At 45.3% G+C, this 12,914-nt stretch overlaps 1 protein-coding gene across 3 annotated transcripts in view; it reads right to left on the reverse strand.

Moving 5' to 3' along the window:
* The window catches only part of GDAP1L1 (ganglioside induced differentiation associated protein 1 like 1), a 50,900-nt gene that overhangs the window by 34,184 nt on the left and 3,802 nt on the right, over positions 1-12,914 (reverse strand). For all 3 annotated transcript variants that reach the window (XM_019458423.2, XM_019458422.2, XM_019458424.2), the window contains exon 2: positions 5,546-5,680. The gene's annotated coding sequence lies outside the window, so the exon portion shown is untranslated. The remainder of the gene's footprint in view (positions 1-5,545; positions 5,681-12,914) is intronic.

Genomic DNA, 12,914 nt, shown 5'->3' on the forward strand with positions numbered 1-12,914 from the left:
CACAGTGACTTTACACACTAGTTTATTTTTCACTCACATGAGGTCCAATTAGCAGCAAGTTAGAAGGGCAGAGAGTTCTGTTAACCCTCCCATGTGGCTTCCAAGATCACCCAGGCATTGCTATCCAGTGGGCATTTAATATCCAATGGGCAGACAGTGGAGAGAGAGAGCAGAGGACATTGTGGGAGGTTTTTATGGGTAGCAGCCCTCCTCACTTATGCCCTTGCTCCATTGGGCAGAACTCAGTCATGTGGCCGCCTCACCTAAATGTAAAGGGGAGCTGGGAAATGTAGTCTCTGTGACAGCCTGTGACAGTCAGTTTTCAACACAAACTGTCCTATAGACTGCGTATGTAGACCTCTGGGGTAGTTACCCATCTCTGCCCCATGCAATTACCATCACCTCCATTCTACAGATGAGGAAATGAGCCTGTGACCTGTGAGAAGTCTCGAACCAGGAGCATGGTCTTTCTGACTCTGATCCAGGGATCTTTCCTCTACCCCAGTGTTTCCCAAAGTTGCCATTTCATAAGTCATCCATGGCACTTGTTAAACACTCAAGTCCCTGAATGTTTAGGAGAGCATGTGGTAACCTGTATCTGTATCAGGAATCCCAGAATATTCTTCCCTCAGACTCCACACCAGGGGCTTCACCTCAGAATCATCTAGGGAGCTTTGTGGAATGCTCATCTCTTGGCTCTAACCCCTAGAAATTCTGATTCAGTGGGTCTGCAGGGAGGTGACCTGACACTGACATTTTATTATTCTCCCAGGTGATGTGCAGCTAGGGCTGGGAACCTCTGCTCCCACAACAAATTGGGCCGGTCAGGTTTTCAAACTAAAGCAGCAAGAGACAGAGACAGAGAGAGAGAGAGAGAGAGAGAGAGAGAGAGAGAGGGAGAGGGAGAGAGAGAGGGAGAGAGAGAGAAAGACAAGTGAGTCTCTACCCTGAGAAGCAACATTTTAAAAACTCTTCACATGATTCTAATGTGCAGTCTAGGTTGAGACCTTGTTAATAAATGGACCAGAAGACTGAATCAGTCACTTTGGGGTAGGCCAAACTTTCTGTATTTTTAAAGCTCCTCCTGGGTATTATGATACCACTGCCCTAGGGCTCTGCTTCTCAAAGTATCCCCTGAAGTATAAGCATACCTCTGGGAGCTTAGAAAAAATGCAGAATCTCAGGTTCTACACCAGACCTGCTGAATTAAACCCCCAGGAGATTAGCACACACATTAGTGTGGGAGGCACTGTTCCAGGCACACAGGCTCTTTTTGGGAGGGCAGCCAATTAGGTCCTCCAATCAGGGCTGGCTCATCTTCTCTCTGTCCCCATCCACCCTCCTGAAGCTGCAGGAAGTTTTCTAGTGTCACTAGCATAATCTGTCCTCAAAGGTCTGGGCCTTGCTGCCCCCATGCCGTGACCATCTGTTCATGGATACTTTGTTTAGTCTGGGCATGCGCATGGTTTGATGAATCAACAGGGGACTTGCAGGCCTATTCTGCCAGGGAAGGACATCACAGATGCTGGGTACTGTCTTGGGGGCAGACCATGGGATTGGGTGCCTCCCCCGAAGATCTAAAAGCTCTTTAGACCTGCAGGTTGGAGATAAAGGCAGGCTTGTTTTGTGAGGTTCTGGGACCAATCAGAGGAGCCTACTGGGAGGGAGGATGTAGTTCAATAGAGGGAAAAGTTTCAAACGAGTAGAGTTCAAATCCAGGTAGTAAACTTCCTGTTCTCTGAAGAGGACAAATAAATGTTGAATGGCCTCCATTCAGGGGCACCTGGAGGGAACCTCTGGATTGGATGTGAGCTGGAAGGAGAACTCTCCTAAGGCTGAAACACGCAGGCCCTCAGAGCCTGGGAGGCTGGGTCAGGAAGAGCTTGGGGAACAAAATGATTCAGGGTTTTACTGTGCCAATCATGCATGAAGGTAGTTTGCTTAAACACAAATGACAGTTTCTGCATGAAATAATTTCCGTGTCGGTCTCCACCAGTTTGAAAGCTGTGAGGTCAGTGGCTGGGCTGCCTGTAGAGTCCACAGCACCTGGAACAGATACAGCAGCACCTGTCCAGTAAGTATGTGTTAACTTAAACGTAAATGGCTTAAAGTGAGCATTGATCTATTTGTCTCTTATTGGTAATTTCTGTGCATTGTGGGACAATTTGGCATCCTTTTGTGCCCTTTAAAGCACCTTTGTCAGGTGTTCAAATTGTCCATTTTTTCTGCTTGCTTTCTCATTAAGTGCTAATTCTTTTTCACCCAGCTTGTATGTGCATGGCATTCTTTGTAATGGCAAAACAACTCAAATATCCTAAATGGACCACAAAAGGAGGTTGTTGAATCACTCAGGGGCTCTCTTCCCACAAAGCCCATCCAAACAATCCAAGTTAAGAACCTCTTATCTGGAAGGATCCCAGAATGATGCCAACAGCATGATCTCCAGGGCAATGTTCTCTATGAACTACTTTGTGCTTGGCCATATCTTGGTTTTTTGTTTTGTTTTGTTCTGTTTTGTTTTTTCTGTTCTGAACATCTATTACTTTTGAATGAGAAAAACCAACCAGCAGATATTGGACTGGTTTTAAACTCTATTTTAGATCTCTCCTTTATTTTAGCCAGCTTTATCTAGTTGGCAATGTTATTATTTGAGAAAATTGCACATTGAAATACAGAGTGAATGCTTCCAACAACCACTTAACAAGGAAGCTGAGGCCCTTAGAGAAAAACAGTTATCTGTCCCAGGGTACATGAGATAAGAGCAGAACTCAGCCCCTGATTTGCAGATGGGTGTTCTTTCTCATAGATCACTCCCCTCCCTTCCCATGTTGAACCTCTAAATGTTTTCTCTCATGAAGATAGCAATGCAGGGGTGTCCCAGGCATTCTTGGCCTCACAGGTTGGATGCTTCATTTCACTGACATGACTTGTGTCTTTCAGAGTGGAGAGAGCCATCAGACCAGGCAGCCTCCGCATATGCCTTTGCTTACTGGATAACCATAACAGATTGCAGATCAAAGGCACAGAACTTCTGGCAGAAGTCGTGGACCTGGCACTAGGCCAGGAGCGATCTTCCCACTTTGAAAGTCTGCTGTTGGGTGATCTTCAAAGGCTGCAGGCAAGTCTGTGCCATTTCTGCCACGTGGGACACTTTCTTGGGAGTATCCGGGATTACTGAGAGGTTGTCCATGCACACTTCCTCCAGGATGGCTCCGGCTTCTCTGAGCTAAGTGAAAGGTGTAGGCACTTCTCCAGGAGTCCTTGACATGCTGAGCAGCACTTAGGACTGGGCTCCACTCCTTTTCCATTTGATAGGACCCAGCAGAGGGAAGGTGAAAGCATTCATGCTGCATCAGAACCTATGCCAGCAGCTTTAGGCTCTGCAGAAGCACCACGGGCTTGGCTCAGCTGTGACAGGCTGGACAATTCACAGGGTGAATGGATCTCAGGTTTCACAGCTGAGAAATAAGCATGAGGATTTTTTATTGTTGTTTTTTCTCCTGGCATTTGGGCAGATGAGTCCATGGTGGGTATTCTAGGTGTCCTGAAGTCAGCTGCAGAATACATTTCATTTGGGGGCCCTGGTCTGTGATAAAGAATATCTCTGGGCTAATATAATTCTTGGACTTGGCTCCTGGGTCTGGGTGTTCACGGGGAGAAGGTGCCTTGGAAGTGCAGTAGAGAAATTCTGAAGGCCAGAGGATGTGAGCATTGACAAGTTCTCAAGGCCTACACTGAGGGATTCTTTCTACACCTTCTCAGGGAAAGACAAACAGGCACTTACATGACTCTTTTTTTTTTTTTTAATGTTTATTGATAAAAAGAGAGCATGAGGGAGAAGGAAAGGGGCAGAGAGAGAGGGAGAGAGAGAATCCCAAGCAGGCTCTGCACATCAGCGCAGAGCCTGACACGGGGCTCGAACTCACAAACCGTGAGATCATGACCTGAACTGAAATCAAGAGTTGGACATTTAACCAACTGAGCCACCCAGGTGCCCCTACATGACAAAATCTTAAGGACAGATTGCATAGTAATAATTAAAGAGGTGTTGCTTAAAAAATCTTCGGTGGCTTTACTAGAAAATTACAAAATTAATACACATTCGTCATAACAAATTCAAATAATATATAACATAAGCAGTAAATATAACTCCATTCTCTTTAAGAGGTACAAAACAAAATAAGGTATCATTTTTTCAAACTATCAGAAATAGCCAGCTTAAAAAACTGGTAATATCCAGCACTGGCACAGGTGTAGGCCAGGGTATTTTAACCTCAGCACTACTGACATAATTCTTTGCAGCGGGACCTGTCCTGTTTATCCTTGGATGCCTCAGTCCCCAGACACCAGTAGCATCCAGCACTACCTCCCAGGCTGTGACAACAAAGAATGTCTCCAATGCCTGTCAAATGTCCCCTGAAGGGGTACAAAATCACCCTCTCCCCCCACAGAGCCACTGAAGACAAAAGGACACCCCGAACACCACCGGTGGGAGTGGAATCTGGCAGTTTAACATACCTATCAGGTATTAAAATGTGTATCACAAGGATAACCCTTCAAAATATATTTACAGGGGCACAAACTTGTCCATCAAGCACTCATGGTAACAATGGTTAATGGCACTAATGGTTAATACAGTACTATTGGTAATATTTTAAAAATTAGCAATGATCTAAATAACATTGGTAGGAAATTGGTTAAATATCTATCTATCTATCTATCTATCTATCTATCTATCTATCTACAAAATGCCCAGACATACAACTGAATTAGGCAGCTCTGATATAGAGGTCTTCAAGATAAAATTGTTATAGGGGAAAAAAGCAAGGTGCAGAACAGTGTATAGAACATTTTTTTTTAATTTAAAGAACAAAATTGTATGAATAAGTGAGTGTGTGTGTGTATGTATATGTGTATATATGTATATGTATATATATATACACACATACATATACATATATACACACATATATATACATATACATATATACACACATATATATACATATACATATATATGTGTATATATATAAAGATATGCATAAAAATATGTATGGATACATGGTTTTAAAGCCTGGAAGGAGGTGCACTAAACCACAAACTGTGGCTATCTCTCTGCAGAGCAGGATATGGGGGTGAGGGGCCGGGGTGGGGGGGGATGGTGAGGGAGTACCTGGGGTTTTCTATTTCTACTTTAAATATCTCATAATCAGAGCACCTGGGTGGCTCAGTCCGTTAAGTTGGATTTTGGCTCAGGCCATGATCTCATGGTTCATGGGTTTGAGCCCCACGTTGGGCTCTGTGATGACAGCTCAAAGCCTGGAGCCTGCTTCGGTTTCTGTGTCTCCCTCTCTTTCTGCCCCTCTCCCCCCCACCCCACCCATCTCAAAAATTAAGTGAAACATTAAAAAAAAGGTTTTTTTTAATCTCATAATCACTTGCATCGTTTTACAAGGACATTATAAAATAACGAAGGTAAAAATAAGAAGTCGCAAAGGAAAAAAGGAAAGAAAGGAACCCTCATTGGAGTCCCACCTGCCCTCACCTGGAGTAAGTAAACCTGGCTTAAAGGACTCCTCGTGCCCTGCACTTTGAAGATCCCACAGCAGCATCATAGGCACCATGGCACCAGATCATCAAAGCAATTCTTCTAGTTGGCAGAGGAGTAGTTATTTTCATCCTGCAAATGGGGAAACTGAAGTTCAGGGAGTGCAGTAGTTGCCCAAGGGTCCATACCAGGGAGCAGTCCCAGAGATTCCAAAGTCACAGGCACAGGTCTGGCCGCAGGCTCTCACAACCATGGGCCCAACAAGTCTGTCCTGTCCCAGTGCTCCTACTTGTGGCCACTTCAATCCACTCCAGCAGAGCTCAGATTCCTGCCCCCAAGGGCATTTTCCTCCTTCTGGCTCTCCTTTGCTGCAGGCAAAGGTCAGTTTTTAGGAAGAGGCCGGTTTGAGATCTGTCCCTGTCACTCACCAGTTCAACTAGTGGCTTCACTTCTCTGGGCCTCATCTGTAAAATGGAGATAAATGTACCTAACTCCCAGAATTGTTTTGAGACTCAAAGCAATCACATTTGTGAATGCATTTTGTAAAATATAAAGCTCTTAAAGGTATTAGTTGATTTATTTTTTAATGTTTATTTTTGAGAGAAAGAGTGCAAGAGGGGGAGGGGCAGAGAGAGAGGGAGACACGGAATCCAAAGCAGACTCCAGGCTCTGAGCTGTCAGCACAGAGCTCAACGTGGGGCTCAAACCCATGAACCGTGAGATCATGACCTGAACCGAAGTTGGACACAACCGACTCAGCCACCCAGGCACCCCCCAGTTGATTTCATTTTAGCAAAATAAAACTCTAGCTCTCTTCCCATGGGGTTGGTTAGAATGAACACTGCTGGGGTGACTGCAAGGGAGAAGGCATTGAATGGAAACTGGAATCTGAAACACCGTACAATGATTTGCAATATATTGCAATGTGCTGAGAAGGCCATACAGAGTTCAGAAAATGGGTCAATCCACCTAAACTAGTACCTTACCTGAGCCAGGTTCACACAGAACCTTTTACAGGGCTCTGGGCTCAGCGCTGTCACCAGGGATAGATGCCAAAATGCTAAACATCTTAGGGCAGAGGAACAAGGAAACAAGTGAAGTGTATTGCCAGCACCATGGATTGTATTTCTACTCACAGGAAAATGGACTGGGCAGTAAGCAAGTTAATAGTCCATCCAGGATTTATGGGAGTATTCAGTTAATTTATGAACATTATGTATATATATTTTTAATGTTTATTCATGAGAGAGAGAGAGAGAGCGAGAGCGAGAGCGAGAGCGAGAGAGAGAGAGAGAGAGACAAAGCATGAGTGGGGGAGGGGCAAAGCGAGAGAGGGACACAGAATCGGAAGCAGGCTCCAGGCTCTGAGCTGTCAGCACAGAGCCCGATGCGGGGCTCGAACTCATGGACCACAAGATCATGACCTGAGCCGAAGTCAGACGCTTAACTTACTGAGCCACCCAGGTACCCCAATTTATTAACATTATAAAAAGTAAGGTATGCAGAAGCACATGGGGCAAAATTCCATTTCCTACCATCCCAGTGAAATGCGGCAAAGCCTTGTGAAGAATATGGCAGCAACAATGGGCAGACTTAAAGGAGCTCATCTCATGCTGGAGGGGGTGTAGTGAGGGGGGCCCTGAGTGTGTGAGTGGTTGATAACCTTGCCTTTATGTAATTTCTAAGCACATTACTGGAGACTTTAGACAGCCCATACCTTCTTCAGGTGTAAAATCCTATTTTAAGAAAATAATCAGGCTTATGGTCAGATGTAGATACAGACACAAATGTAAACATTTTTATATGTACATACACACATAAACAAGGATTTTCAGATCAGAGTTCTTTATTATAGCAAACATACACACACCAACTGTCCAAACATAGAGGAATGGTCAACTACAGAGGAAATTATGAATGTATTTAAGTGATGGACCATTATACAGTCATGTAAGTCATGTTTCTGGGGAATATGTGTGACCTGGAAAATGCTTACAATAGATAATGAAAAGAAGCAGAATATTAAACCGTATATACAGTTTATCAGCAATTAAAATACATACATTTAAAATAATAGTAATATTAATAATAGCAGCTACGAGGTACTATGAGTCAGGCAGTGTCCTAGCCTGTTATTCACTCAACTCTCTCCAAGCCTTCTAAAGTGGGTACTATCATTATCCCCATTTTTCAGAAAAGTACATGGAAGCACAGGGGCTTGGGCAGCATGTCCAGGGCCACACACAGGGGTGGGGGTGGTGAAGCCAGATTGTGAACAGAGCTGGTCCGGCTCTTAGGCACTCTGCAGCCCCGCAACAAAAATGCTCATAGTGGTCGTCCCCAAGTGCTGGGGCTGAAGGACATACAATTTTCTTCTTTATATTTTCCAAATTTTCTATAGAGGTACATTTTTCTTTTGTGAAAATTATGCTTTATTAAAAAATAATGTATAAATACATTAAAAATACTTCCAAAGTACAAAAGGTATTAAATAACTTAGGAGCCAGATGGATGGGAGGTGGTGAATCAGATCCAATTTGATCCAGTACAGTGGGAAAGGGATCAGGAAAGGCCAGAAGACTAGGCTCAGGGGGAAAGATAACCTGTTAGATTCTGAACACATCTCGTTTCACTAGGCGTTGTGGAACATCCATGTAGAGACAACCAGCAGGACACGGGACACAGAAGTGTGGTGAGGGGTGCAGGGGCCAAGGGCAGGTTGCCCCAAGATGGCCATTTTGACATGAAGATTATTGTGAGCTGAAGGCAACAGAGACCCTGTGAGCTCAAGAGAAACTTTTGCCCCTCCCTTTAACTATACAAAAGAATCTAAATTGGGGATCTTTCCCAGAATATGGGTTATTAGCAGAGATAAACTTTATCTGAGTGACCCATCTGCATGGCAGGACAAACGTCTAATTACCAACATCTACTTTATCACTCTGGGAAACGCATTCCTTTCTTCTGGAGTCCCAGGCTCCTGCTCCCTTCTCCTTAGTTCAGAATGACATATGTATTTATTCTGGCTGTCTGTGTAGATTCCCTGTACATATACTGTCTGTCCGCCTGCCCCCGATCCCTTTCTTTGGGTAAGAACAACCCGTCTTTTCCTTTGGAGAAGTACCCTACCTGTTCTCTGTAGTGCTGGTGAGACTGGAAATCAAAGTGCCTGGCTATCCAAGAAGTGGGCACATCTATCAAGCTAAAGGAGAACTTTTCTTGAGGTCAAAACCTGTACTTCTGTTACAGGTAATTCACGATTCCTAGTAAGCCTGCAGTGCCCCCAGCCATTTAGTGAATGGCCTTTGCTGCTTGGGAAGCCATTGCTCGGTTTTGAGTCTGAAATTCCATTTTCTTGAGTCCATAGTGAGATAAGAGTCTTAAAATCTGGCTTTTGTGGGGAGGAAAAAGGGTTTTTTAATTTCCAAACTCTTTATAGATCAAGAGCACAAACTGAGGGTGAGAGGATAGACTTTCTAGAAGTCACAGTGTGGAGGTGACACACTAAGATTAAAGAGAAGTTCCCATAAAAGGCCTTCTGGGCTTTCTCAGGAGAAAGAGGAGGACAAGAAACAGATACAAGTGTTCTGGTCCGCCTTTCTCTAAGGCCAGATCCCTTGCATGGGGCTTAGAAGCATCTAGACAAGCTTGGAGGACACTGGTGCCCCATTCTCTGAGCACAGCCGAGGGGCAAGCACGGGCAGCTCAGAGAAGACCCACGCTGGCCGGGTCGTGGCACCAGGTTGGCACCCAGGCTACACAAGTAGCCCCAGGAGAGGATGTGGTGGACGAGAGCAGTTCTCCCTTCCCTTTCACCAGTGTGCCATGTGAGTGACTTGGAAGTGCACACCTGTCCCAGTGCCGTGCAGAGCAGACGAGGAAAGGTCAGGAGACAAGTTGTGAGAACTGCGGCACACGAGGACCTCATGACTACAAACACTAGCACTTTCCATGATTTTGCTCAGAAACGAAATCAGGCCAGCCCCATCTTGGTGGGCCCCACCAGAATCCATAATGCCTAGGGACAAGTCTAGGGCAGCCACATGGCAGCGGAGACCAGCAAAGGGGAGGGAACGCATCTGAACCACAAAGCTCATCTGCTGCCCCCTTCTCCTGCCCAGATGCCACTCTGTGTGTGTGTCGGGGGAGGGGGGGGGACAGAAGGAGAAGAGGGAGGGAAGAAAACTCTAAAATACTGCATATTTGTGCAAAACTGTGTATGAACCAGAAGGGAGGGAAGCCCCCCAGGACTGGGGGAGGATGGAAGTCTGAGCAAGGTGACACTGCATGAAACACGAAGTTGCGTGGTTTCGCACCCAAGGAGCAGCAGGCAAAATGTGATGCTGCTAAGGGGCCAAACGAGGAACCCGACTACTGTACAGGGGGACACAGAAGAATGAAAAATGTGTGGGACCAAATGACTCTGAACACGACGCCCCAGAGAGGCTGCCTGTGAACTCCTGGCACCCGGAGAAGCTCTGGTCTCCAGTCTGAGAAAGCCTGGTTGTTCAGCACTCCCTTTTGCAGAGTGAGCTTTCTGGTAGCCTCTCCAAGAGAGTCACAGCGTCATCCCAGGATGACAAGGATGTGAGATGGGAAGGGTGGCAGGGCGAGGCCCTTGAGGACCAGCAGCTGGACACAGGAGGAGCAGCTAAGAGCATGGCCCTGGGTGCAGGGCCACACAAGCTAGAAGGGAAGTGGAGTTAAGAGGGAGGTCATGACTAGTGTCAGACAATGTTCAGAACTCAAGCAACATTAAAAACTGAGAAAGAGACACTAGTTTCGGCAAGAAGAAGTTACTCATGACCTTGGCAAGAAGTGTTTCAGTAGGGATGGAAGTCGGGCTGCAGTGGGCTGAAGAGAGAGAGAAGTGAAGAAGGAGGGATACTGACTATGGTTCTAAGGGGGAGAATAGGACAGGAGCCTTAGGGGGTATCTGAGTAGTAGGGGCCTTTGTGGGCTTGGGTTTTGTGGGTTTTTTCCCATTGATTTTGTTTTTTAAAGGATGGGGGAAGACACGGTATGTGTTTGCATATATGGAAAAATGGACTGAGTCTCCTGAGAACGGGGGCAAGATGGGAAGCAAAGTGGTGTCAGAGTAGGGACCGGTCTTAGAGAAAAGGGGAAGGCATGGCTCTAGAGACGGGCCAAGACAGAAACAGACCTCATATCCAAAGCTTCTCAGGACACAGGTGTACCTTTCTAGTGAAATCTTTTCTTTTTCCCTCAGGCAGAACTAGATATTCATGAAAGTATAAGCAGAGAATGAAGAAATATTTTGACAAATTATAGCTATGCATCAATGCCTGAGAGGGAAGATTGGTTAAGAGACCATGCAGGGCAAGGAAAGAATTCTTGGAGCCAGGAAACCATAATCCAACAGTTCAAATGTAGAATAAGTTGGAGACTTATCAAGACTTAAGTTAAAAAACTCAACCTGCCATTGCCTAGTCAATTGGCAGATGCGGTAAAGTATGAACGCCTACATAAATGCTTAGCTCAACAGCCTTGGAGCAGGGGCTCTTTACATTTTTGGTTGTTATTTTGCCTAAGTAATACATTGCCAGGATCCAAAACTCAGAACACAAGGTCCAGGCTGTCTCCACCCCAACCCAGGTCTCCACAGGGCTGCCCCAAGATCTCTCAAGTTCAGTGTGACTAAAGGGAGCTCCTCACGTAGAGGCATCTCACTCCAGTCAGGTGGTGACAGCAGACTTTAGCCAGACTGCCTTGGTTCAAATTCTAGCTCAGCACGTACTAACTTTGTGACCTCAGGCAAGTTACTGTACTTTGCTTTCAGTTTCCTCATCTGGAAAATGAAGATGATAAAGGTAATCTCGTAAGATTGTTGGGAGGATCAGACGGGGTTTGCAGACCGTAAAAGTACTAGCTTTTATTATTATCCTCCATCTAAATATCGTTTTTCATCTGTTCCCCGTCAAATGGATTCAGTAGGATTACATTAGAAATAGGCAATAATACCCATTCAGTGGCTCAATCCAGAAAGCAGCTTTTCATTGTCCACTTTTGCTCACATTTAATCTCTCACCAAAGCCTAATGTATACAACTTTCAATCTGCTAACATGCTCTCCATTCTTATAGCCACCTGCTCTTTAGAGATCACTGCCAACTCAGGATGGGATCACTGTGCCATTCAGGCTGAAACCAGAGTAATCATTCTAAAATAAAGTGGTCCTTTCTCTTCTCTTCCATAGTCTCCACGATTCTGAAAATAAACCCTTTGACATGGCCTCTAAGATGAAGACCCTTGGTTATGGGTCTGCTTTCTATCTGCACGTTAAACCCCTTATGCCCAAAACTAAATTCACCCATTCCCCAAGCTTACTGACTTCATGGATCTCCCTCCCTGGTGAATGGTGCCACCTACTGGCCACTCATTCACTCAGGCCAGACAGCTCTCTGACCAGAATACCCAGCCAAGTGTGCTAATTTTAAATGCCAGGGCTCCTTAGATGCTTCTCCCCACTTTAGCCACTGTTCCAGTTCTGGCCTTCATTTACATTATTTCAAATGTCTTCAAACTGGCCTTACATCCCCCTCCTTCCTCATCTGCTTTCTAAGAGGCTGCCAGAGTGATATATATGGCTCACTGGCACATCACTTCTTTGCTTAAGGACAAAATGCAAGCTATTTAACACGATTCTCTCCTGGAGTTGGCTTGGATGCTCTCCGTTCTCATCCTAGTCCCTTCTCACATTCGAGGTCAGTGCCTGCCTTTCAGAACCCAGTTTAGACAGAACTTCCTCCAGGAAGCCTGGAGACATCCCTCTGCACCTCCAGACCAGGCTAGGCAACCCTTCTGGGTGCCCACGCAGCACCCTGTGCCTCTGCTTACACAGCACCCTATGCCTCTGCTTATACACAGCACTGGGCAAGCAGCAGGCAGTCACTAAAGTCTGTGAAAGAAGAGTGGGGACAGAGGACAAACAAGGAAACGTAACATACTGCAGTCCCACAGCAGAGACCAGGATGCAGCTCTCTTTCCCAGACTTCCAAAATGACACCACATATTTACTACCCACTACCAAGTTGCTTTGGTAACAGAAATATTTCATAACAGCATGATGGGGGAGATTAAAAATATTTAAATAGTTTCTGGCACATAGTGAGCAGTCAATGATTTCACTTGACCAGTAATTACTGCGTGCCAACTCTGTGCCAGGCAAGAGTTTGGGCCCTGAGAATACACTGTATTTTCATCAACTCTAAGACACCGTCATTTTAAACCCTCACTATCTTTTGTAGGTATAATTAAGAAAAAAACCAAATGCTATCAGGTCACAACTGTCAATTATAAGATACATCCAGATTTTTAGAGTGCTAAACTGTGGGAAAGATCATCTT

The sequence above is a fragment of the Panthera pardus genome, unplaced genomic scaffold, assembly GCF_024362965.1.
Source record: "Panthera pardus isolate Hobbes unplaced genomic scaffold, ASM2436296v1 HiC_scaffold_25, whole genome shotgun sequence".
NCBI lineage: Eukaryota > Metazoa > Chordata > Mammalia > Carnivora > Felidae > Panthera > Panthera pardus.